Genomic DNA, 25,129 nt, shown 5'->3' on the forward strand with positions numbered 1-25,129 from the left:
GAGTCAAATGAGGGATCATAACGTCGGTAGGATGACAAGATATGGATTGGTGGGTGGATATTTTTGCCAAAGGACTTTTTAACACTTTATTGGGAGTGAAGTCTCAGCCTCACCAGCTCCTGGGGTTACAGCTCCCGAAATTACATCCATTAAACTTCCATCATCTGGGGCATCATTTGTGGAAGGGTGTTGGGGGCAGGAGAGGAAGGGAACTGAAGGCTGATGGGGAAGCTCAGAAAATTCTCCGCATTACTTATAAACAGCCTGTTAAGGTCAAGCTAGCCACGTTTTACTCTTTCCTACATCTCTGGGGATTGTTGGGATTTTACTTTCTGCTTCCTGAATTGGTCTTCTTGCAATATGGCTCGGAACATTTGAGGTGCGTTAAAATGCTCTTCCATTGGAGTATGATTTAGCAGCCATTTCTTCCCGTGAAACCTTTCAAATGGTCGTTTGGAAACTTATGTACGTGGAATGTATTAGGCGAGATAACACACTGTTAGCAATGCGCAGGTCGTTGCGGTGCATTGGTATTAACTACGGACCTCACGGGAATTCTTGCTTATTTTAGGCATCTACTGTACAATTATGATAAGGCATCAGGCCTGATTTTAGTCATGTCTTCTGAGGCCTTATTACAGTAAACAAAGAACTTGTTGGGTTTTGTCATTTTGAGGTCATTTGTATCTGAAATCTATCATATATTTAAATATATTTAAATATGTTTGCACAATGTGTTATTTTGAAGGTTCATGTTTATTTTAGACTAGGGTTACATAATATACGAATAGTAACACTTTTAATTGCTCTGTTGTGTCCTACGAGATTGCACACCAAATACCTTTATGAAAAAACATTCAGGGGTGCGTGTGTGTGTGTGTGTGTGTGTGTGTCTGTGTGTCTGTGTCCGTCCATGTGTCCTTAAAGTGATGACACCAAATTCCTTTTCCACTTGGAATTTCAAAATGATTTTATTTTTACATTCTAGATTAAATAAACACTGGAAAAATTAAGGTCCTTAAGTAAGTCTGGTAGCTCTAAATAAGACAGTCATTTTTTGCTGTTCTCTAGGCCAACTGTTGGATTTTAAAAAATGAATCATATTTTTCTTAAACACTTGAAGGAGCAGTTTGCTTTTTTCCTGACTATCATTTCAGGCTGAAATTGTTCTAGAAGACTACATAGCCTGCTTCTCACCCGCTCCTTTTCCTCCACTTTTTTAGCTTGGGATAACCAAGAAAATCATAATTACAAGATTCTGTATATGTTACCTTATTAAAAAGCTCTTTTTAAATTAAAGTTTATTTGCCATCCCTTTATATACTTTATTATTTAATAATGGATGGTTAGCAGAAGATAAGCGATATTTTAATTAAACGTCTTTCACGGTTTTGACATCCAAGCTTTATTAAAAGTAATGTCTGCAAATTTTTGCTGAGAGTTGCAAATAATACAGGGTTAGTGCTAGTCAAAGGCTTTCTAATTGTAAAAACACTAAGAAAATAAATATCAAAAGAGGCAAGAGGACCCATTTGTACTTTTGACGTCACTTACTTTATTATAAATTTTTTAGTTCTAGGCAGTTTTTGAAAAACAGCAGTTTGCAAAATAGACATTAGGTAATAATTTTCTTTTCCAAGATGATTTGTTTGGTAAGTGACTAAATTTATATCTGAACTACTTCAAGTGGCTGTAGTTAACTTGCAGGGGATGTGCTGTTATTTATTTGAGGACCGATGAACACCTGACCATTAGATAAAACAAATACTGGACTGTTTGAGGATATTGTTATTCCTAAAAATAAATAAACAGAAAAATTATGCTAGTTTTCTTTTGCCTGTAACTTCCTTCCAAAAACAGTTTTTACATTTATGAATATTATAAGAGCAGATAAGCGTACGGCATCTCTTTACTGATATGGTATTAGTACTGAATTAAAGGTTTCATGTCTTCGTTGAGGGGAGCAGGTTCTGCTTAGGGTATTTTTGGTCAGTCTCACAGAAGCTGCAACTCCTCCTGTTATTTGTATGTGACCACTTGGGGGAGACTTTACAATTTAGGTAGACCATAGCCCTCTCTCACACACACTGGCTGCTAATCATCCCTGGGCGTTTTGCCAAACTGCTGGAAATGTGTTGAGGACGCACTTAGAATCAAGTCTTGATCAAGGTGTGTAATGACTTATTTCTTCAGCTCACACCACTCTCACAAAGTACCTCCCTTTATAGATTGTGTTAATAACAGTCTACTTTTTGGTCTACCGTTAAGTGGGCTAACTAAATATCTAACATAGTGAAAGATGAGATTCATGAATACATTAGAGTTTTCAAAGATCTAACTTTACTGACATAAATTGTAGAAGCACTGTAGTTTTAATTACTTGATTAGTGTACACAGATATTAGTTGTCTGAAAAGATCCAGAGAGAACATCGCTGTTCTGTGAGATAACTATATCCAAACCTCTTTAAGCTGATTCATCTCCTGTTTTGAAAAGCTTTCACAGGAGGAGATATTGAAGCATCCCTTGTAGCTAATTTCACCACATAGGAGTTCTTCCTTTGTATCATAGTAGTAATAGAGATAAGATTAAAACTCACAACTATGGTGACTGTTAAGCTGTGACTATTCTTAGGAGGTACAATAAAGTCAGAAGTCGGGTTTACACTTTTTCTCTTCTGACAGTGTTTAACCATGTTAGTATCCAATTCAATAACAGTGAACTCAAGTAACAAAGAATGTTATGTTCACAGTAGCTTAGAACTTAAGTTTTTTGTTCTTAACTAAGACCTTTGTACAGTCTTGATCATAGTACATTCATTCATAGCGTAATAAACAGGATAGAATTTAGAGTAGTTTCTACCATCCTAGGTTTTTCTTTCCTTTAAGATGGTTTTGCTTTTGTCATAAAACTCTTTTTAAAAAAGTTCTCATAGTGCACCAGAAGAGATATTTGCTGCTTAGGAAATGTTCGTTCCTGGCTAACCTCAGGATTGTGTCAAATACTTGAGGATGGTAGTTTCTAAAGGTCTGTGTGTGAAAGTTATCACTGATGCAAGGCAAAATGAGAATCAAAGGTGAAAATATGAAGCTTGTCATAAAGCTCAAGTTATTTCCAAGTCCTTCTCACTGTGTGCTACTGGTTCTTATACATGATCTGATCCCTACTTACTTCAACAATGTACACCTTTTCCTCTTAGGTCTATTACTCCTTTACCGCTTCTTTAATATTCCCATTGTTCACTATAGCCCATCCACACTGCCCTTTCTTTTTGTGCCTCAGAAATGTCATGGCTTTTCCCCAACTAAGTACTGTTCCCTTTGCCTGGAATTCTCTTCCTAAAACATTACCTGACTGGTCATCATTTCAGGTTTCAGTTCAAATACAACCTTTTCAGACAAGCAGTGTTGTCTAATCACCCTTTCAGAATCATACTATCCTCATTTCCCTCTATCCCATTACCTTAAAATTTTTTTTTTTCCTGCAAACTGTTTATTACTGACTGAAATTATATTTTTATTTTATTATCTGTATACTCTCACTAGAATGTAAGCCCCATGAAAAGAGTGATTTTATCTCTTTTATTTAATACTATATTTCAAGGACTTAGACCTGTTCCTGGCATACAGCTGTCATTAAATATTTCTTTTTTTAAAAATCTGAGGTTCTATGCTTGCGGAGGTTTTAGTGTTAAAAATGTCCCTTTATGAGGGTTCCAGTCAAGATGGTGGAGTAGGTAAATGCGATACTTGCCTCTTCCCAGGGCCACATCAAAATTACATCTACATTACAGAAAAATCAACCTGGAGAACCCTCTGAAAACTAGCTGAATAAAGTCCTATAACTAAGGATACAAAGAAGAAATCCCATTGAGACTAGTCAGAGGGGTGGAGACACAAAATGGTCTGGCCTCCACACCCACATGTGGTAGTTGAGAATTGGAAGGGATATCTCAGCTGCAGAGGTTCCCGCTGAGTAATGAAGGGTTCCAGCCCCACACTGGGCTCCCCAGCCCAGAGCACCAGTGCTGGGAAGGACCCCCCACAACATCTAGTTGTGAAAATAAGTGGGGCTTCCGTTCATCTGGGCGAGATGGAAAGCTGCTGGAAAGCCAGACTTCCTCTTAAAGGGTCCATGCACACACTTGCTCACAGGCACGCACCCTGGGCTCTGGTGGGACAACAGCATGGTGGGTGGGCACCAGAGACATCAAGGGAGAGACTGAGTTATGTGGCTTCAGGACACAGGCTGGAGGGACAGCCACCATTGTCCATGTGTTGAGCCCTCCTCCCACATGGCCAAATCTGAATCTGCATTAGCCTGGTAAACACCACTTGCTCCACCCCAATGGCTCCCTGTGACCCCACTCCACCCAACTGAAGCACCTGCACACCAGAGGCTCTCTTGGAAGCAGTGGGCAGCCAGCCTCGGCCTGCGCACCTCCAGAGGCTCTTTAAGCTGTAGGCAGCCATCCTTGCCTCACACTGCAGTCTTAAAAACTCTTAAAGGTCTACAGGCCCCAAACAGGTGGTGGTTGGCCTCAGTGTGGCGTGTGTCTCTTACTGAGTGGTCCCAGGCTTGGCACTGGTGCCAAAGCTAAATTAACTTGGTGAACACCACTCGCTCCACCATGATGACCCCTCCTCACCCAACTTGTGTAACACCTGAGACTCTTTCAGTGGCTGAGCTTTACAGATAGCCAGCAGGCCTCAGGGTCCCCTGTGCCTTTGGTTGAATGGCCCCAGGCCTGGTAATGGTGGCAGCTGGCTTAGGTTCACAGTGTGGCCTCTCTCGTGTCTCCCATGTGGCCCAGCACAGGCAGCTACAAACTGTGGATCACTTTGTAGCTTCTACCAGTTAGCCCCAGGCTGGTCACAGGCAGTGACTGACCTTGACCTGCATGGGAGCCCCTCCCAAGAGGTGTCAGAACCAACACACCCTATGGCTGGCTTCAGACCACAGCAGAGCACCACCCGATAAACTCCACAAGTGGTACATGAAGAGGGTGGTTCAGGCAGGCACCAAAGCCCACCGGGGTGAATCCTGCTCTGTGGGATCAGCCCCCACAGAGCAGCTCACACTCTTATCGTGATGGCCAGTCTTCATAGCTAGTCAGTCTGAGGATCAGTTTTACTCACTGATGTGTCAACGACAATCAAGGCTCAACTACAGCAAGAGGGCACACACAACCCACGTAAGGGACACTCCTGGAGTATCTGGACCAGGTGATCAGGGAGACTGTGCCACAGGGCCCCACAGAACACCTGCTACCTAAGGCCATTCTACTAAGAAGATATTTGCCAATGATACATCTGATAAGAGGTTAATATACAAAATTTTTTAAATATCTCATTCAAATTATCACCAGAAAACCCCAAATAACTGAATTCATAAATGAGCAGAGGACCTGAATAGACATTTCACCAAAGAGGACATACACATGGCCAATAGATGTATGAAAAGATGGTAAGTGTCACTAATTATAAGCAAAATGAAGATTAAAACCACAATGAGATACCACCTCACACCTGTCAGAATGGCTGTCATCAATAAATCAACAAACAACAAGTGCTGGTGAGGATATGGAGAAAAGGGAACTCTCGCACATTGTTGGTGTGATAGCAAATTGTTACAGACTCTATGGAAAATAGTATGGAGGTTCCTCAAAAAATTAAAAATACAACTACCTTATGACCCAGCAATTCCTCTTCTGGGTATTTATCTGAAGAACAAAACACTAATTTGAAAAGATATATGCATCCCTATGCTCATTGCAACACTATTTACAACAGCCATGATATGGAAGCAACCCTAGTGCCCATCAGTAGATGATTGGATAAAGAAGAGGTGGTATATATATATAATATATACATACATACAATGGAATATTACTTGGCCATAAAAAATAATGAAATTTTATCATTGACGACATGGATGGACCTAGAGGGTCTTATGCTAAGTGAAGTAAGTCAGACAGAGAAAGACAAATATATGATTTCACTTATATGTGGAATCTAAAGAACAACATAAATGAACGAACAGACTCATAGATACAGAGAACAAACTGGTGGTTCCCAGATGGGAGGGGGTTTGGAGGACTAGTTGAAAAAGGTGAAGGGATTAAGAAGTGCAAATCGGTAGTATCTGTGTTTCCCCGAAAATAAGGCTTAGTTGGACCATCAGCTCTAATGCATCTTTTGGAGCGAAAATTAATACGAGACCCTGTATTATATCATATCATATCATACCATATCATATCATATATCATATAAGACCTGGTCTTATATTAAAAGAGGACCAGATCTTATATTAATTTTTGTTCCAAAAGACACATTAGAGCTGATGGTCTGGCTAGGTCTTATTTTTGGTATAAAATAGTCACAGGGATGTAAAGTACAGCATAGAGAATATAGTCAGTAATATAATAACTATGGTGCCAGCTGGGTAGTAGACTTATAGGGGGGATCACAGTGATTTAGAAAAGTTTGTTTTGAAATCACTGAGATTTCCATACACTTTGTATCCTTCAGAGCCTAGCACTTTTTAGCTACTTAGCCCGTAAGATTAAAGTGAAGGAAGTTAGCATATTAGCTTTTTACAGAGCCACTTCATAATTTTATGCTTTTGGAAATTTTTTGTAAAAAGTGATTCTGAATTTCACTTGATAGATGTACTTAGCATTTTATTACAATAAATGGTCAATAGAGCAGTTTTATACATTTTATTGTATATTAATTGAACTTTTATGGTTCCTTTGTTCTATAAAATATTGTTAGATCTTAGTTGAGTTCGATAAATGTTGTGAAAAGGTGGGAGAGGGCAGCTGAAGATGCATGGAACTTTTCCAGAAAAAATTGTGGAAAAGTGTGGGGGAAACAATACTCTGAGCAGATCAAGGGCCATATGCTTAGCAAAGGAAAAGTGAAGGGTGGGGATTAGTTTAGGGAAAGTCTGTGGCAGGGCCCAGAGGGGCTACATCTTGGGAGGAGTTTTAGCCTAGGAAAATGCTAAGCTGATTTACTGAATGCATACTTTGGGGATATATATATATACTTTTTGATATTTTTGTTCTGTAGGTTATTTTTATCATGAATTGACTCTAGTACAGAGGTTCTCCACCTAAGGGGACATCAGAATCCTTTAGAGTTATTCTATACCAAAAGATTCTAATTTAGTAGATCTGAGGCGGGGCTAGAGAATGTTTCTATTTTTAAAATCCCCAAGAGCCAATATTTATAAAATAATGCATCCTATAAAATGTTCTCTTTAATAATCAAATCAGTCAGTATAGCTTTTAGAGTCCTATGCTGTTTGGATACCTCTAATCCTAGAACGTGGTCTGTCTCACCATGGCCTGTATGCATGCTTTAGCCAGATTGATACCTCTGCAGGCCATTTCCTAATCCTTTTCCATTGCTTTACCCACTTGTTTCCTCCTAGTAAGTGTTGAAACTTGCCTCCCCCAAGCTGTCATTGGCTGGCCTCATCCTCCATTTATCTTTTCAGTACAGGACAAATTATAACACAACACTTACATCCCTGGCATGTACAGATCCTGTGGTTTGTGTGTTTTCACTCATATGAGCCTAGCATGGGTGCCCGGTTTTACTGTTTGGAAGTGCTTTTCCTCTCGATACCAAGGACTTAGCGCTTAGTCATAATTGGCTTAGTATTGATAATGGCATCACCAATATCATTGAATGCTTACTATGTTTTAGGAACTGTGCTAGTAAATGTTCTCCACACATTGTCTCATTTGCTCATCAACAGAGTTTTTAAATGAAAGTAAAACCCTTATATGCCTGTTTTGATTTCCTGGGGCAGGTGTAACACATCGCCACAAACTTGGTGGCTTAGAACAAAAGAAATTCACTCTGAGGTCAGACATGTCAAATTAATATTATTGGGCCAAAATCAGGGTGTCAGCAGGGCTGTCTCCCTCGGAAGGCCAGAGAGGAGACTCTTCTCCGTGGCGCTCCCACGGTTCTGTAGCTGCCATCTGTACTTCGCTTGTGGTTGCGTCACTCAGGTCTTCAAAAGCTGGATTGATTACAAATCATTCTGCGCTCCTTATTTCATCGCCTGTGTGTGTGTGTGTGTGTGCATGCGTGCGATCTCCCTTTGCTCTCCCTTATGAAGACACATGATGGCATTTAGGGCATATCTGATGATCCAGGATAATCTCCCTTTCACAGGATCCTTAACTTAATCACATCTGCAAAGACCGTTTTTCCATAAGAGAACATTCGCAGGTACTAGGGACTAAGACATGATATCTTTTGATTGTCGTTTAGGGACCATTGTTCAGCCTACCACAGTGATAATTCAGATGGTCCAGAAAATGAGAGTAAAGTCTTTGCCCCATCCTCATTCCTCTCTCTGTAAGTCGGTGTTTCTTAGCCAAGGACAGTTTTGCTGCCTTCGCCTCACTCCCCAGGGACATCTGTCTGTCCTAACTGGGAGGGTGTTGCTCTTGGCATCCATCAGACAGAGGCCCAGGATGCTGCGCACAATGCACAGGGTAGGCCCCCCAACAAAGGCTTATCCAGCCCAAAATGTCATAGAGGTGAGGTTGAGAAACACCGTCCGAAAGGTCAGTACTATTGCCAGTAGTTTCTTGTATATCATTCCTGGCAAAAATTTTATACCTATATGCACACATATGAGTAAAACCCTTTAATCTGATTTGATTATGACTGATGGTAGTTTTTTGGTTGATTGAAAGTTGATTTAAATGAGTCATAAAAAATGATTCACACGTACCTTAAATAAGGTACACACTTATACTTAAAAATTATATATATTCATTTGCCAGTCTTTTCTTTGACTATGCATCTATTGCCTGGAGGTTTGGGTCAACAGTAGGTAAACTAGTGCATTGTCACCCGTTCCTAACTTTGGAGCAAGAACTTAAAAGCTTGTGAAGGAATCTGAGTGTAGGATCCTTGTAGTGTTTTGTGACTCCTCAATTATTTATCATTGTCTTGCTCATACTTAATTCTACAGTAATTTGGTTTTTTGGTTTTTTGTTTTGTCACTTGCTTTCTTTGGGTCTTTTCAAAGCATTCAACTTGGTTTTCACATAAAAACAATATAACTCCCATGATCTTGTATCAAATACAGTTGTGTGTGTGTGTGTGTGTGTGTGTGTGTAAAGAAATCCTATTTTGTACAAAAAATAATGACTCTCTAAGATAATGGAACAACTACCCCCAGTTGCAGCTCATTTGAATAGCTTTTAATCTGGTGATATAATAAGAACTAATGTCACAGCTGCTTCCAAACTTTTGGGAGTTTTAGAAATTTTTGTTTTAATACAATAACGACGGAGTTTATAAATTATAGGATCATACTGTAAATACTTTATTGCTATTACCGACTTAATGCTTAAATTACTTTTCTGCTAATGGAAACATTGGCTTTTCATTAACTATATTAAAGATTACCTGCAATTTTGCTTACTAGCAAAGTGTTTTCACTGCTTCTGATATAGTTAAATCATGCAACTCCTTGAAATTAGGTACTTTATTTCATTTTATTTATTATTTTCTTACTCATCATGGCAGAAGAGTTAGAGATGTGGGTTGTAATCCCAGTTTTTCTAACTCCCAGCTCTTTGTTCAGGACGCGTAGGTGTGTGTGGTACAAACAGTAAGCTTGCTGCAGCCCAATGTGTCGGTGTTACTATTGAACTTAGGATACCTCATCTCTAAAACGGGGGTTGTCATATTTACTTTATAGCATTGGTGTAAGACTTTAATTGGATAATATAAGTAGTGTCTAGCAGAGAGTCTGGTACGTTCTAAGCATTCAGTAAATGTCAGCATTCTTTCCTTCTCTTACTGTCTGGTACAGTGTTATATGTAGAGCGAATAATATTTGTTGAGTGAATGTGTTTTCAGTTGATTTTGCTTGATTCATAACTTTCGTATTTTTCTTTTCAGTATAAGAGCTATGTGTCATTTAGTAAATATTTTTTAAAAGAACTTTGCTTTTAAAGTAGTCCAATAAATGATGTGCTGTTGACTAATGTTAATAAGTTTTATTTTTACATGACATTTCAGTGTGTTTACAAAGGCAAATTAAATATTGGGTGATGACTATGTGACCTCAAAGATTCCTTCCAACATAATCTAAAGATTTTATAAAATTCGCACAACCCTGAATTTTTCTCCTGCTTTCCCCTTAAAAGTCCACAAAAGTAAGTAGTGTTTGATAAGGTAGCATTTTATTTTGAATGAAAAAAAAATGACCATACTTACATATGTTTATAATGGTTCATTATCACATGATAGGGCTTTTTTACTGTTTTGAATTAATGTAGTTGTCTTCAAGTGTATTTGTCTTTTTAGTTTACCTAGAATATGTATGCCTGTATACATATAATACAGTGTTTTATGGAAAATTTAGCTTTACATAAATAAAATTATTTGCCTTTTTATTCATCTATTAAATGTCCTTCTCTTTGGGACTTTAGTATAAGAAACTTGGGTAATAACTAAGTAAAATAAATTTAATGCATTGAAATTGCTTATTTTAGAAATTAAACGATGGTCATGCATATTTTTATGTAAGTTGATTCAAATGTTTTTCATTTTCTTTTCAAAACTAGTAATCTTTTGGAATGGGGGGATAAATGAAAAAAATTTCAGCCACGTTTTGAAGAAGGTGGGACACCTTGTGAGGCACACAGGCCCTGGTCATCCTTAGTGTTGGGGTCTCGAAGACTCCAAGGTAGAGAAATTGTCCCTGAAGGAATTTAAAATGTTATGGGGGAGAGAAGGTTAAGTAGCCTAAGATTGTGAATGGACCCTTAAAAATCCTTATAAACTTTTAATGTTCACCCAATTAAAACATTAAATACAATGTGTCAAACAGATTATCAGTGACATTTTATGCAATTCAATTTGGAAATGCCAGGTACTCTACAGTTAATTTCCATTTACCACTACTTTGTTGAAAGAAACTTTTCAGTATTCCCAGTCTGGGGGTGGGAGGGTGAATACTCATAAATCCTAAGAAGCATTTGTTAGGGTGTCTTACTCAGAGCCTTTCTTATTTTCACTTACAAGTTACTAACTCCAACTTCTGGTTCCAACGGTTCTAGAGATAGGATAACGTGGATGTTTGAGATTTTTGAAAAATAAGCTTTTAGTAACCTTGATTTAACTCACTTCGTTTGCTGTCGCTGAGTGGGTAGTTATAGTTATTCTCCACCCAGGATGATTCGATGCCAGTACTCATCAGAACATGACATAATGGAACCCTGACTTGGCTGTCTGTCCTTCTCATCTCCTTAGTCTCCTTCCCAACTGACTGCTTTTAGATCAAAGGCTGGACATTTGTTTTGTGTCTGCGTCTCAGAGTGCACTGCAAATATCTTCTCCTACTCTGCTATCTCTTTATTTCCCTTCTTTTTTAATCTTCCCTTCTTTTATATGCAGTTTCCTCTTTCCCAAAATATCTCCAAAAAGAGCAACTTAGAATTTGTTACTCGAGTAGAAATTTTCACCAAAAATAAATGTGTGTATATGTGTATACCAGAATTTCACATAATAAAAAAGATTATTTTACGTAGTTTTTTGAGGAAAGAAACTGTCTTTGTAGTCCCTCAGCCAAGCATTGTCCCATGGTGGTAGGCTGTGCTTAATATTTATTATTCAACAAATTAGGAAGCAACACAGATTAGCATATAAATAGCGTTTTATCATGTGCAGCAGACTGTACATTCAGAAAGAGTTTAGGAAAAAAAAATTCTCATCTGTAGGGAGGGACTCACCATTCATTGAATTAATTTTGAGATGAGTCTTAAGATCCCTTTTAGCTCTAAAATTTTGACTCTAAAAAAGCAAGCAGAAGGCCATAAATTGATTAGATATTGAATAGCCAAGAAAAAAAGAATATTGTTTGGTGGGGGTAACATGAGTGAAGGCATTCAGGTGGGAATGAGATGTGTGGTTTGGTTGTGCGTAAGTGTAAAAAGATCAGTGTGGTTACAACAGAGTTTAATTAGAGAATAGAAGAATTATGTTGAATAGATGGAAAGCTAGATTTTAAAAAGAGAAATTTGGCCCAAAATGTCAGTAGTGCCAAGACTGAGAAACCCGGGGATACAGAGTAGGCAAGTTCTCCCCACTCTGTCATCACCCAGGGCAATTTTAGAGACCTGGGTCAGTTTGTTACTTCCTTTTCTCTAGGCTTTACCAGATACTGTCCTTCTGTTAATACACTTTCTTGCAACAGCTTACAATATGCTTGAGTGTCACTGTTTTCTTGATTATGTTATTATCCTAAGGGTATATCTTGGACACTTTGCTTAGACAAATATTTCCAAAGACTTCTACCTATCTTCTCTTGGAGTGGCTTTTTTCTACTAAGTTTATGTATCATGTGTTTCCTTTTACTAATTAAATTCTTGAGGAATCACCCTATTTGCAAATTTTGTGGGCCTCTTGATGTGCTTTCTTACGTACTTTTGTAAGAAGACTTTTCTTGTGCTTCAACTCACAGGTCTAGGTTGACCTAGTTCTTGAGTCAGATTTTTTCTGATAGTGTTTTTTGTAGTTTTTTTAATGCAAGAATTGTTTTGACAGTATTTGAATCTGTTCTAATCTTTCTATATACAAGAAATTTATTTAAATAAAATACTTAACAAAGACCACATAATAGTTCTTTTTTAAGAATAATTTTATTCTCTTATCAATAAAGATTGCCCTATGTATAACAGCTACATACAAAAGGGTTTATAATGGTTGCATAATAAGTGAAAAACATTGAAATTCTAGAATGATACAAGGAATGCAAGGATTTTTGTTTGGTTTTATTGTTACACTAAACAGCAAAATAACTCACTGAAATATTAAGATAAAAATTGAATGAATATATCAATAATGGAAAAAGGGAGATATTTTCAAAGAACTAGTTTATTTTTTGTTCACCCTAAGTTTGATGTTGATCTAAATATATTAGCCATTTAGTAAAATATAAGTGTAGTATGCCTGTGTATACTAGCTATTCTATGTACCATAAAGGAACAGGGAGGGAAAGCAAAAATGTAGAGGAAACTATTACATACTAGTCAGGATGGTGACCCCAAATTGTACACATGCACGTGTGTGTGTGAGTGTGTGTGTATGTGTGTGTGTGTGTTGACAATTTGTCATCTTTGAAAAGCAAAGTTCTGGGATAGGTGTAGGTTTTCTTTTTAATAATTATTTCCTGTCTGCTTAGTACACATCAATTATATCGTAATCTCCGATTTTCATGTGTGCAAGTGTTTCATCTGTTGGCCTTCCATCAGTCTAAAACCCATCTGCCTCACTGATCTAATTGTTAACAATTAACAGGCTTTCATTAGTTTACTAAGTGGTATATTATTGAACTGCACCCCAGAACCATCCTACCTCACCACTTCAAATGTGTCCATGGTTATTGTTTTGAGTCTGGAGTCCTTCCTTGGACTCTGCCAGCCATGGAGAGCGTTGGGGCTGCAGCTGCTGCCCCCCAAAAGAGGTGCCAGGTGAGCACACAGCCAGCAGCAGGAAGCTTGTTCTAATTCTGAAGGTATTTTAACTAAGACATATTTAAGTGTTTGAAGTGACTGCTTTTCTGAGTCTAGGAATTACAGGGTAATCAAGTAAACTTCTGTCCTTGGTGCGCTGAACAAACCATTTGCCTGCAGGTTTGGTCATTGCATTGACCGATGAGCAGAACGGCTTTCTCCTGAATTACTTATGCACATTTATTTCTAATCAAAATTTTAAATCTTACTGTTACACAGTAAACAGAGTTAAAATAGTACATAAGAACTAATGTACAATGACAATTTAAAATTTCTGTTCCCAGTCTTAACTTACAGAGTTGATCATTGGTAACAGTTTCGGATTTAAGTAAAGTATTTCCCAACAATTCGCAATTGCCAGTTTTGGCAGTACTGTACTCCATCATTTGGGATTGTCCTGAACACTACTTAAAATGTAGTGCCCTGTTCTCTACCACAGCCATTGGGACATCAAAAATGTCCTCATACATTTCCAGATGCTTCTTGGGGAGGGGGTGGTACTTACCCTGGGTGAGAGTATTGTAAATTTTAAATTATACTACATGTCTTAAAAAAGTGCCTATTTTTTAACTTTATAGAATAATTTGATTCTGCTGTTAAAAAAAAAAAAAATAAGCACACATGCACTTCTTAAGGGAGGCCCAGAGAAAAGCCACTGGAAAGAACTGCGCTTATCTCTGATGGCTTAGATTATACTGTTTATTCAATCTTATCTGCTTTCCTTTATGACAGTATTACTTTCTTGTGTTCTCAGTGACCTGTCTTTTTTTTTTTTTCCCTCGAGTGTTTTTTGTGATTTTTGAATTGTGAGCTCATGCTTGGCTGAGTTTTATTCAGGGGACCCTGTGCCACCTGGTTAGCGGGCACATTCCTCCAGGGAAGATTTCCTAAGGCTTTTCTTTGGCACCTTTGTCATTTCTCTGCTTGGGGTTTCCTGAATTAGGTAGGTATATTGGGACCCCGAATCCTCGAGAGTAGGCTGTGTACACATTCTCAGGTGACAGTTCCCCTTAATATGGAGTCCAAGCCGAGACAGACTAATTTCCTTGTTGTCTTCCTCTGCCAACAGGCACCTCTTTGCCCGGCCACTCTTTCACAAGGGGGTTCGTTCCATAAGGTCCCAGCTTTATATGGAGGGATCTAAATTGTAATTCTCCATCTTGACCAGACCCTAAAGCCTGAACTTGGCCTGAGCTTGTATGTACTCAAATCTGTACCTACAGCAGATACAGCTTCAGCATCTGCTTTTACCAGTTTGTTTTTATCCTCTTCATGTTGGCCTGTGGGGGTTTTCTGGGGACTTGTTTTTGTATTTGAGAAGATGTTTTTGATATTCTAGTTAGCATTGCTAGCTATTTTGTGAGAAAATTACTTTCAGATTATCAAGTCTATCATTCATCTGCTTTCTAACTTCTAAGAATTTCCTAAAGTTTCTGGTTTGCTAATCTTTGTCTCTTTCATTTCTCTCCCACCTTACCTCCAGTATTATTGGCATTTTATTCTCTTTAAAAAGTATCTTTTCTGTTATTTCAGGAGGTAGGAAATGTCGGCATGTGTGCTCAGTCTTCCATTTTGTGTAGAAGCTTGTCTAATAGTTTTTAGGTCTGAGCCCATTTGGGCTAACTGACCTGATGAAAAGTAAATCTCTGTAAATGCTTTCTCATTTAACTGGGATTTTTATGTTCGAAACTAAAGAGCATAATCTTTGGTTATAAAGAGGTGAAAGGGCAGGGATGGAAGATGGAGTTCAGACCAGTAACTGCAGTTGAGCGAGGCCTCTCTCTGTGCAGGGTAGGCAGCAGGGTGGGGGGTCTTACAGTGAAGTCTAAACATACAGGGCAGATCACATTACAATGGTGAAGTACCACGATTTTAAAAATTACATGCATTGAGTATTAATGTCAGTATTTCTGGCATAATAGTAAGAGTTAGAGGTCAAAGATAAATAAATGTGATTTCTGGCCTCAGAGAGCCCACTAGTTTTGTGGTGGAGACAGACATGTATTAATAAATGAAAGTACAGTTAATTGTTGTTATTTGTGATTTGTGGTGGTTCTGGTCTATGAGTTCTCTGTGAACACTGCATTAGTAAATACCAGCTCATTGTTTGCAACGGGGAATACAGGGTTAGGTTTCCACGAGCATCTGATCACGTATTCGTGAGCTGGTCAATACGTAATCTTGTTGTATGTGTGTTTCTGTTCAAAGACACCTTAATAGGTGTGTGCTATTGGTTCATTAATATTGAATGGCCAACAGCACTGTAACTCATGCCTGAAGGAACCTCATCAAACACGTGTATTTTTTTCGTAAAGTACACGACGAGCCTGTGCTTAGAAACACTAGACCGCACTTGCACACTATGCTTGAGGGCCATTTTAGACAGCGAAATCACCAACAAAAGTGCAAAAAATGTGAAAACCATGTCACTAACTAGGCCATAAAAAGGATACTTGTTTTTTAGAGTGAGAGCTGAAACAAGATGGCAGAACATTGCCTTGTGGCACCTAAACTGGGGCCACACGCTTCATTCGGCACCTTCCCAAAGCTTCTCTGTGCCTGTCCGCGATGATCACGAGCGCTGCGAGTGCTGATACTGGGGTTAAAGGTAAATGTTAGCACGTAGGCAAATTCACAAATAGACTCCACGAACAATGAGGAGCAACTGTATTAGCTGGTAGCACTGGTTGCTCTAAATCTGTTGGGATGAGTCAGGAAAAGGCTTGATTTGAGGCAATTAAGATGGGGTCTCTGTAGTATGAAGCCCTGGATTTAGGGAAGAGCAAATGGCCCATTGTGGCTGGAAATAAAAGAAAGGATGTTTGAACATCCTTTAAAGGAGGAATGTGAGGCCCTTATGGCAAATCGAGTAATTTGGATTTTACAGGTGATGGGGAACTGGTGAATGATTTCAACCAAGGGAGACATATGGTCACATTTGTATTTTGGAAAGCTCTCGCTGATGGTGGTATTGGGGATAGATGATGTAAGGAAAATAAACAGAAAGTTGTAGAAGTTAAGTGAGAGATAATGAGAGTGTGAACTGAGGCAGTGACAGTGGAGATAGAGAAAAAGGAATATATGTGAAAGATATGCAAGATATCAAACTGAAGGTCTTGCTGGCAGATTAGATGGAGGGAATAAAGGACATTGAACAGCATGCCTAATTAAGATAGGGAATACCACAGGCAGATAGTAGTATGTAGGAAGTAATGCGGTAAGTTGTGGACATGGTTGAGTTTATGGTGCCCATGGGACATATTTACAGAGATTAGGCAACAAAATATGAGCCTGAAGCTCAGGAGATAGAGCTTTGAGACAAGGTAGCATGTATTTATTAATTGATCAATATCTGAATGCCTACTGTGTGTTAGGGCACCGTCCTGTGTCAAGAGGAGATAGAACGATGAGTGAATTTCTAGTGAGGGGAGAGAGACAACAAGCAAAGGTAGTTTCGGGTAAGTATTGCGATGAAAATGCAACTAACAGGGCGAGTGGCTGAAGGTGGGAGCGGAGGGTGACGAGTTCAGATTGGGTGTTTGGAGTCACTTTCTGCGGAGGTAATGTTTGTACTGAGACAAGAGAATGAGGGATATGCGTGTAGATATTCTGGGAAGATCATTTCAAGCGGAGGCAACAGAAAATAGTGAAGACGAGAAATGAGAGATGGGAAATAAACTGGGCGTGTTTGAAGAGCAGGAGGAAGGCCGGCGTGCTGGAGGTGAGTAGACAAGGGGGAGAGCTGTAGAAGATGAACTCGGAGGGTGCGGAGGTGCCAAATCGGGAAGGCTCTTGTAGGCCGTGGGTGGGAGTTTGAGTATTTTTCTAAGTGCAGTGGGAGCCTTTGGACAGTTTTAACAGAAGAGTAGCAGAATCTGTTTTATGTTTTAAAATGATGGCTCTAGTCACTCTGGAGAATATTGTTGAGAATTAGAGTGAAAGTAGCGGAACCAGTCCAGTGACTACTGTAATACCGTTTCCCTGAAAATAAGACCTAGCCGGACCATCAGCTCTAATGTGTCTTTTGGAGCAAAAATTAATGTAAGACCCGGAATCATATCGTATCATATCATATATCATATCATACCCGGTCTTATATAATACCAGGTCTTACATTAATTTTTGCTCCAAAAGACACATTAGAGCTGATGGTCTGGTTAGGTCTTATTTTCGGGGAAACACGGTAAATGGACAGTAAGTGACAGTGGCTTAGAGTAAATGACAACAGTGGAGGGGTGCGAGTCAGATTTTGAGGCAGTTACTTAAGATTACTTTTTCTCATTCACCTCCATCATGGCTGAATTTAGGAACCAGTTTATCACTGGATGGATCTGTTAGGAATTTTAGGTATTTTTGTAAGTGCATATATAAAGTGTTATCTTGAAAAGAGAAAACTATCAGTGACATTTTTTCTAAAATAATCTAGTTTTGAGATACTAAAAAAAGATTCAAATTTGCACATTTAACAAAATCTGGCAGTGATCCTATAGTCCTATTTCATGTTTATTAGTGTTTATTAGTTGTGTAAAAACACTTTCAGACATTTCTGCTGGTTCAGTTATGTTACTACATATTTTCTTAAAGTAATGAGGCTCTGACCTGCTTTGTTAATTACTCGTTAGGTCAAAAAAATTTTATTCAAAGTAGGACTACTACATTGTGAGAGCAAATTAGGAACAGAACTACCCATTTGAGCTATTTAAAAAAGACTCTGTCGATCTAACTTTTCTCTGAGGTCTGCACTTTAACCAGAATACTTCTGGATGTAGTGTGGAGTAGCGATTAGGGTGGAGAAACGTTGGGGATTAAGTAGACAATTAAGAGGCTTTTAAAATAGTTCAGGCAAAAGAAGATAAAAACTCTATAAAGCAAAGGTTGGAGAGTAGAAATTGTGATGAGGATGATGTTGAGAGTTTTATGAAGCACAAAAGAAGAATGAAAAGATTTTGAGAAAAATTAGATGTCTGGAAGTTTGGGGGAAGAGAAAAATCACATGATTCTGAAATTTGAAGCTTTGGAGAATGGGTGGGTGTTGGTGTCAGATGATGTCATAATGAGGGGAGCCAGAATCCATAGGAGGAGGAGTAGGCATGGTTAGGGTGAGTCGTTTTGAAAATGGGAAATTAAAGCGACCATCTTTTGGACTCCCCAGGTAAGTATGTTAAGAAGGTAGAGAAAGGTGAGAGCTGTAACTAACATTTGGAAATCACATTCATGTAGAAACTAGCTGCTGCCCTAGATGTGAATGAGATAACTCGAGACAAGAATGAAACCCTGAGGGACACCTTCCACAGTGATGGCCTGTGCTCAGGCGGGGTGACGACAGACTGGGATTGGTTTTTCAGTTAGGTCATTCCTCAGTTTATTCAAGAAGTTTGAGGATAGCGGGGGCTCGGGAAGCCAGAAAGCAGTGGCTGTGATGGGAAGGGTGGAGAACTGAAGAAATGAAGTCCAGTGTGAACTACTCTTTAGAGAAGCTTGGTGTGGTGGGGAAAAGGGGATCAATAAGGCTACGACTTACAAGGAAAATGGGGTTCAAATAGAGCTTTAAAAAATGTTTACTGAAGGATGAGGAAGATGTTAGCACATTTATAAATGCAGAAGTATCAAATGAAAAAATATTGAAGTTACGAGAGAGAGGTAACCCATGAGTCATGGTCCCATGTTGTGAGGGGTGGCGGGGCCTCATTCGTTGCCCAGGCAGCAGCCTTATAGGGGAAGAGGGGCATATTTTCTTCTGAGACTTGAGGATAAGAGGTAAGGAATGGTGTTGATATATTTAATTCTGCAAGTCGAGGGGAATCTCAATAATAATTGATAGCCTCTTCTTTCCTTTCCCTTCTGACAAAATCATCTGCTGAGAATTCAGTGTAGTAAATGTTTGAAATGGAGACTGTGAGAGAAACCCAAGAAAGGACAAGTAATAGAACTGTGCCCCAATATTTGGGACCTTGATGATTTTTGGAGAACCAGGGAAGTTTGAGCATATTGAAAAATATGGGGATAAGAATAGGAAGAAGGGTACTGACATGGAGGCAAAAGCTGTGGAAATCAGAGGTGAGGGGAGATGAGGGCAAACTTGATTCCCTGATGATTTCGTCTAGCGCTACCTATATTGAAATGAAAGCAGGTAAGCGACAGCCACACCGCTGGGTGAATCTTTTCACTAAGTCTGAATGTAAACTACACCACTAATGCTATTTTATTAAACCTAAGCATATAAAGGAAGTTTGTTAAAGCAGGAAACTAGCATAGAAAATGACTTGTAAAACATTTGGCAATGTTTCAAACCATATCAGGTAACCTTTTTAAAAATTTATGAAAGACACAAATTACGATATTGTTAGTTCATCTTGTTACCGACATTCTCAAAACACCCTATCCAACTCAGTCCTTAAGTGCTAGAAGTGAAGAGTTGGCAAGGATATCCAGCTGTGTCTAGTGTTTATGCTTGTTATAGGGAAATTAGCAGTGAGTAAAAGATAAAATAGTACCAGTATTCAATTGTCATTTCATCTATTTAGAGTGCTTTTTCACCACTTTGAACATATTGCATATTCCTTAAGTTTCTTAAAACCGGGAAGTCTTCCAGATAAGAAATGTGAAGTTAAAGCCTGAAATAACCTCTCATTTTGGGTAGGATAGGATTTGCTGCTCTCATTGAGGTAGTACCTCTTTGGACTTTCTAAATTTCTAAAACTTTGTTAAATAATTAGTAAGGCTGTTCCATATAGGGTTTTCATCTGGGCGCATGGACTCAAAATTTTCTAATCGTTCGGCATTTCATGCAAGGACTCCGTATGTGGGGAGCCTGTGTTCCCCCATCTTCTTACCTGAGCATTCTTGCCCAGAGGACACGACTGAGTCACATTATACCTTTGAGAAGAGAATGTTTCCCTCCATCAAAAAGATGGTTTTTTGCTTATTTTTAATGCAGTGCCTTGCATTTACTGTTTGGTTCAATGTTTTACGGGCAGGTGGGTATAAGTAGGAGTGAAGAACAGCCTGAGTGTTGAGTGAGATAAAGAATAAAATATTACAAATCGATAGCTAATTTGAGTAGTTTATAAAATATTTTTACAAAGATCTGTCTCATTTTAGTATAACATAATACTATCATCTGAATTGTATTTGATTATAGGTCAGTGGTTTTTGAGCTCTAGTTCCTTTTCAGAGTAGAATTGATAGTGTGTGAATTAGGGAAATGATTTGGGTTGGTACTAGGTAAACATGGCAGTAAGTAGAAGAATTTTTATGGTGAATTAAAAAAGATTGATTGACTAAAATATTTCCTTTTGGTTAAGTTAAATCTTTGTATCTATGAATGTAGAAATATACGTATCTTTTAAAAATTGAAAATATTATTTATAGTCTTTTAAATATTGATTTTACACGTTATATTTTAGTGGAATGTTTTACCAAAATATATTTCATGCCATAATGTATACAAAGAAGAATATAATGAAGCATATCATCAAGGGACAGCTCATTCTTCCCTAGGTTTAGGCCTTTATTTAAAAAAAAAAAATCCTGTTTGTTTTTAACTCTTGAAGAATGGTAACAATTCTCTGATTTTTCTACATTCAAACTGTTTACTGTTTACACATGAGAGATGTATTTTTCATAGGTTTTAATTTTTTTATTAAAATTGTTAATGCATGTATAGATAGATCAAAGACTGACAATGCTCCTCAATTCTCATTATCTCCGTTTCTTGTTCCCCAGAGGCTATTACTTTGAACTTCTTAGCTGATTTTTTTTTGGCATTTAGCGCTATATCAGTAAATGGCATGCTTATGTTGCTGATTCTTAATTTTTCAGTTTTACCCATTTATGGGAAATGAGGATTTAGCTCTTTTTCCACATACAGGTATATTTCCAGTATACCCTTGCCCCATACACACTCTCTATATGTACCGTGTACCACTTCTGATCTCTCAGTTTTCTCAACGTAATTACATTAGCAATTTTGATGATATCAGTATTTATTAATCAGTCCATTAATAAACGGTAGTTACCTTTCTCCATTCCTGTATTTTTATTTTCTTGGAGTTAATATTTATTTGCTTAGTTTTCCATTATCTACTACTTACTAATAATCCAAACCCAAAATCTCTGCTAGTTTTTTAAATCACCTTTCAATGTTTATTCAGATTTATCAACTTCATTTTCTTGAAGATTTCACTCCTGGAGCCTTCTGAACTGTCCAGTAGGGATTCACGTTTCTCCAGACCTCATACACACTGTTGTCATCTTCCTGAGAATCACCTTTGCCCTTCTCCTGGGTGGAGTCCTTTAGTTCCTGTATCTCATATGTCCCCCTTTTCTATTCTGCCCGTTTGTTTCTGCCAGAGGTCAGCATGTCTTTTTTTTTTCAATCTTTTTGAGAAAAAGTGTTTGTGGTAGATTAATTTCATGAAATGCCATAAGCAAATATGCAAATTATTTTTGTCTATCCTCATGATTGCTCACTGGGCAGAGCAAAGGATTTTAGGGTGGAAATGTTTTCAAGTGCATCATCTCATCATCATCTATCATTGGATGTCATCACTGCAAAGTTCAAAAGCACTTTGAGTCCTGTTTCTTGACATGCGGTTTTTTTTTTTTTTTTCCTTTTGTAGTGTTCTGAAATATCACAGTGATATGTTTTGGTATGAGTCTGTTTTCATCTGTTTCACTGGGCCCTCCATTCCCCATTTCGTCTAGCAACTTAGAGCTTTTGGTTTTGGAAAATAGTAATGTTTTCCTCCCCTCCATTTTTCTATTGTTTTTTTTTTCTATAACTCCACTTATTTAAATGCTCTCTATTAGGTCCTCCAGTTTTCTCCTGTTTTTCTACCTTTGTGCTTTTCTGCTTTTTTCGTGTTTCCCCAAATTTATCTTCCATGATTTCTAATGAATTTTTGAATTTCTGCTTTTGCTTTTTTTTATTTTCTAAGAGCTCTTTTGTTTCCCCTGGATGTCCCTCTCCTGTAGCAAACTTATTTTAGCTTCATGAATACAGTAGTCTCTTATTTCTTTGAGAATATTAAGGCCTATTTTCTTCACCCTAAATAATTTCATTATTCCAAGTAGATTTTACCTGTTTGAGTGTACATTCTGGTCTCTATCTTTCATATTACAGGCTTTTCTCAGCGTCTAATATCCGAGGGTTATTAGCTTATTGTTAAGAGTGGAAAACGGAAAACATGAAGCTCTGTTTCATGTTGAGCTTCTCTGTAGCTATTCTGTGACTGATTGTTCGGGGGTAATACCTGATCTGATGTCCTTGTCTTTCCTCGTAGGCTGGTCTAACTCTCTAGAGAATACTCTTCACATCTGCCTGGAAGGTCAAGACCAGGCTAAAGCGAGAAGCAGGTGTGTGTGTGTTGTCTCAGTATCCAAGAACCCCATTTTCCATATGATTTCATTGTTATTTGTTCAGATATACTTTTTATTTTACTCTTTCTAAAAATAAACCTCTCTTGTTTGGTCCTGCATGGTGGAGGGTGAGGGGCTGACAGTTATTACCCTGCAAGGAGGATGGGGTGGAATTACTGGTAAGTAGTGTAATGAAAAACTTAGCAAGTAAATATTAACTCCAAGAAAATAAAAATACAGGAATGGAGAAAGGTAGCTGCACTTTACTAATGGATCAGCTAATGAATACTGACCTAATATTATCTGAGTCTCCTTATTGTAGTTCCCCTCACCTCAAGTTACTCGTGCTGCTAATTCTTGAGCCTTTGGAAGATTTTGTTGTAAATGAAATTTCCTGCTTTCCAAGCAGCTAGTTTGGAGTTTAGCCTCTTTGGATTGGCTAAATCAGTTACTCATTTGTGCATATGTTTTACAGCTTTCAAAGTCAACTTTTCTCTCATTCTCCCTATCTTTATAAGTGTATCCTTTTAAAAATAAAATTACAGACATGCGTTTTATTACATTTAAGAAGGTTTTTAGGCAAGAGCAAAATTAGATGAGTTCAGTTTATCTTTACCAGAAAAATTGATATTTGTTCTCTTGAATAAAAGTGTTTGTTCATTTTACTTTTGCATTTCTATTTACTTTTTTTCCAAGCTTGACATTTGATTTTGTCAAATCCAAGCACACCGACATTTTGGAGCTTGTCAGAGAGAAGAATTTCTGCTAGAAAACCATTCTTAATTTCAGTTTTTAATTATGCCTTGGGTAAAAGGATCTGTGATGAAAAGCACCCTTCACTTTCCCTTCCAGAAGAAGGTTGTTTGCTTTAAGAGACACTACAGCCATCCATGCCTTGCTTCAATTTGAGGGTTTTTTTCCCCCCAAACCTCTTGAATGTTAACATAAGAAATGAATTGGCTCCTTTGGCATACCAGTGCTACTACAGACTCAAGCTAATCCTAAAGTGACTTTGTATTTTACTTTGATATGTGTTGTTAATGATACAAAATTTTGTCTTCAATTTGAGCTGAAGTCTAGGTAATAAAAAGGAAAAATAATTCAGAAAAGTAGTTGAGCATTTACTAAGCATTTGTTGGGTACCTATTATATACAAGGCACTATACTGGGAACTATAATAGAAAATTTTATTCGTTGAGAGGTTATAATTTAACCAAGAGAAACAGGGAACATACATGAAACATCTAGTGAGTGCTGGAAAACCATTCTTTCCCCTTGTTTTACCAGGTATTTTTATTTAAAAACAGTTGGGAAAATGGGAAAAGAGATTATGAATATACAAGTCCTGACAATTAAGTTCATGAACTTATCCTAGGAAAAGTGCTACATATCTCATTGCTGAATATGACTATGGTCACCTTCGAAGTACTCCCCTTGGGAAGCTATGCACCGACGCCAGTGCCTTGTCCACCCTTCAGAGCTATTTTGGAACTCTTTTTCTGGAATGGCCATCAGAGCTGCTATCATATTACCCTTGATGTTCTGAATGTCGTCAAAATGTCTTCCTTTCAATATTTCGTTTATCTTCAGGTAAAGAAAGAAGTCACTGGGGGCCAGATCAGGTGAGTAGGGAGGGTGTTCCAATACAGTTATTTGTTTACTGGCTAAAAACTTCCTCATAGACAGTGCCGTGTGAGCTGGTGCTTTGTCGTGATGCAAGAGCCATGAATAGTTGGCGAAAAGTTCAGGTCATCGAACTTTTTCACGCAGCCTTTTCAGCACTTCCAAACAGTAAACTCGGTTAACTGTTTGTCCAGTTGGTACAAATTCGTAACGAATAATCCCTCTGATAGCAAAAAAGTTTAGCAACATTGCTGCAACAAGTTCGGGAACTTAATTGTCAGCCCTCTTCTGTATTCCCTTTGGATCTTGGCTTCTTTTATTAACAACCAGGTTACTTATTTTTTTTTTTTTTGTGGGGGGGATTACATAATGTACAGTGACATAATTAAAATCTGTATCTGTTATCACTCTTCCTTCAGCATTTTTCTTATTCTTGATAATTACTTTTAACCCTAAAAGATTACTTTAAGCAAAGAATATGAAAGAAAAAGAATTTTGTAATTTGGAAAAAAAAAAGGAAAACTTTTATATTTAATACTTTCTTTTCTTCAGATTTCAGTAAATACATTCGATTCGGTGGCTGTTT

At 38.0% G+C, this 25,129-nt stretch overlaps 1 protein-coding gene across 10 annotated transcripts in view; it reads left to right on the plus strand.

Annotated features, from left to right (window-relative positions):
• The window catches only part of PALS2 (protein associated with LIN7 2, MAGUK p55 family member), a 123,268-nt gene that overhangs the window by 23,770 nt on the left and 74,369 nt on the right, over positions 1–25,129 (plus strand). For 2 of the 10 annotated variants that reach the window (XM_074340872.1, XM_074340871.1), the window contains exon 2: positions 22,845–22,917. The exons of 7 other annotated variants lie outside the window; for them this stretch is intronic. The gene's annotated coding sequence lies outside the window, so the exon portion shown is untranslated. Of the gene's footprint in view, positions 1–22,844; positions 22,918–24,358; positions 24,543–25,129 lie in introns of those variants that run through there. One more of the 10 variants, XM_019726115.2, reaches the window with a different exon arrangement.

The sequence above is a fragment of the Rhinolophus sinicus genome, linkage group LG09 (assembly GCF_036562045.2).
Source record: "Rhinolophus sinicus isolate RSC01 linkage group LG09, ASM3656204v1, whole genome shotgun sequence".
Classification (NCBI taxonomy): Eukaryota; Metazoa; Chordata; class Mammalia; order Chiroptera; family Rhinolophidae; genus Rhinolophus; species Rhinolophus sinicus.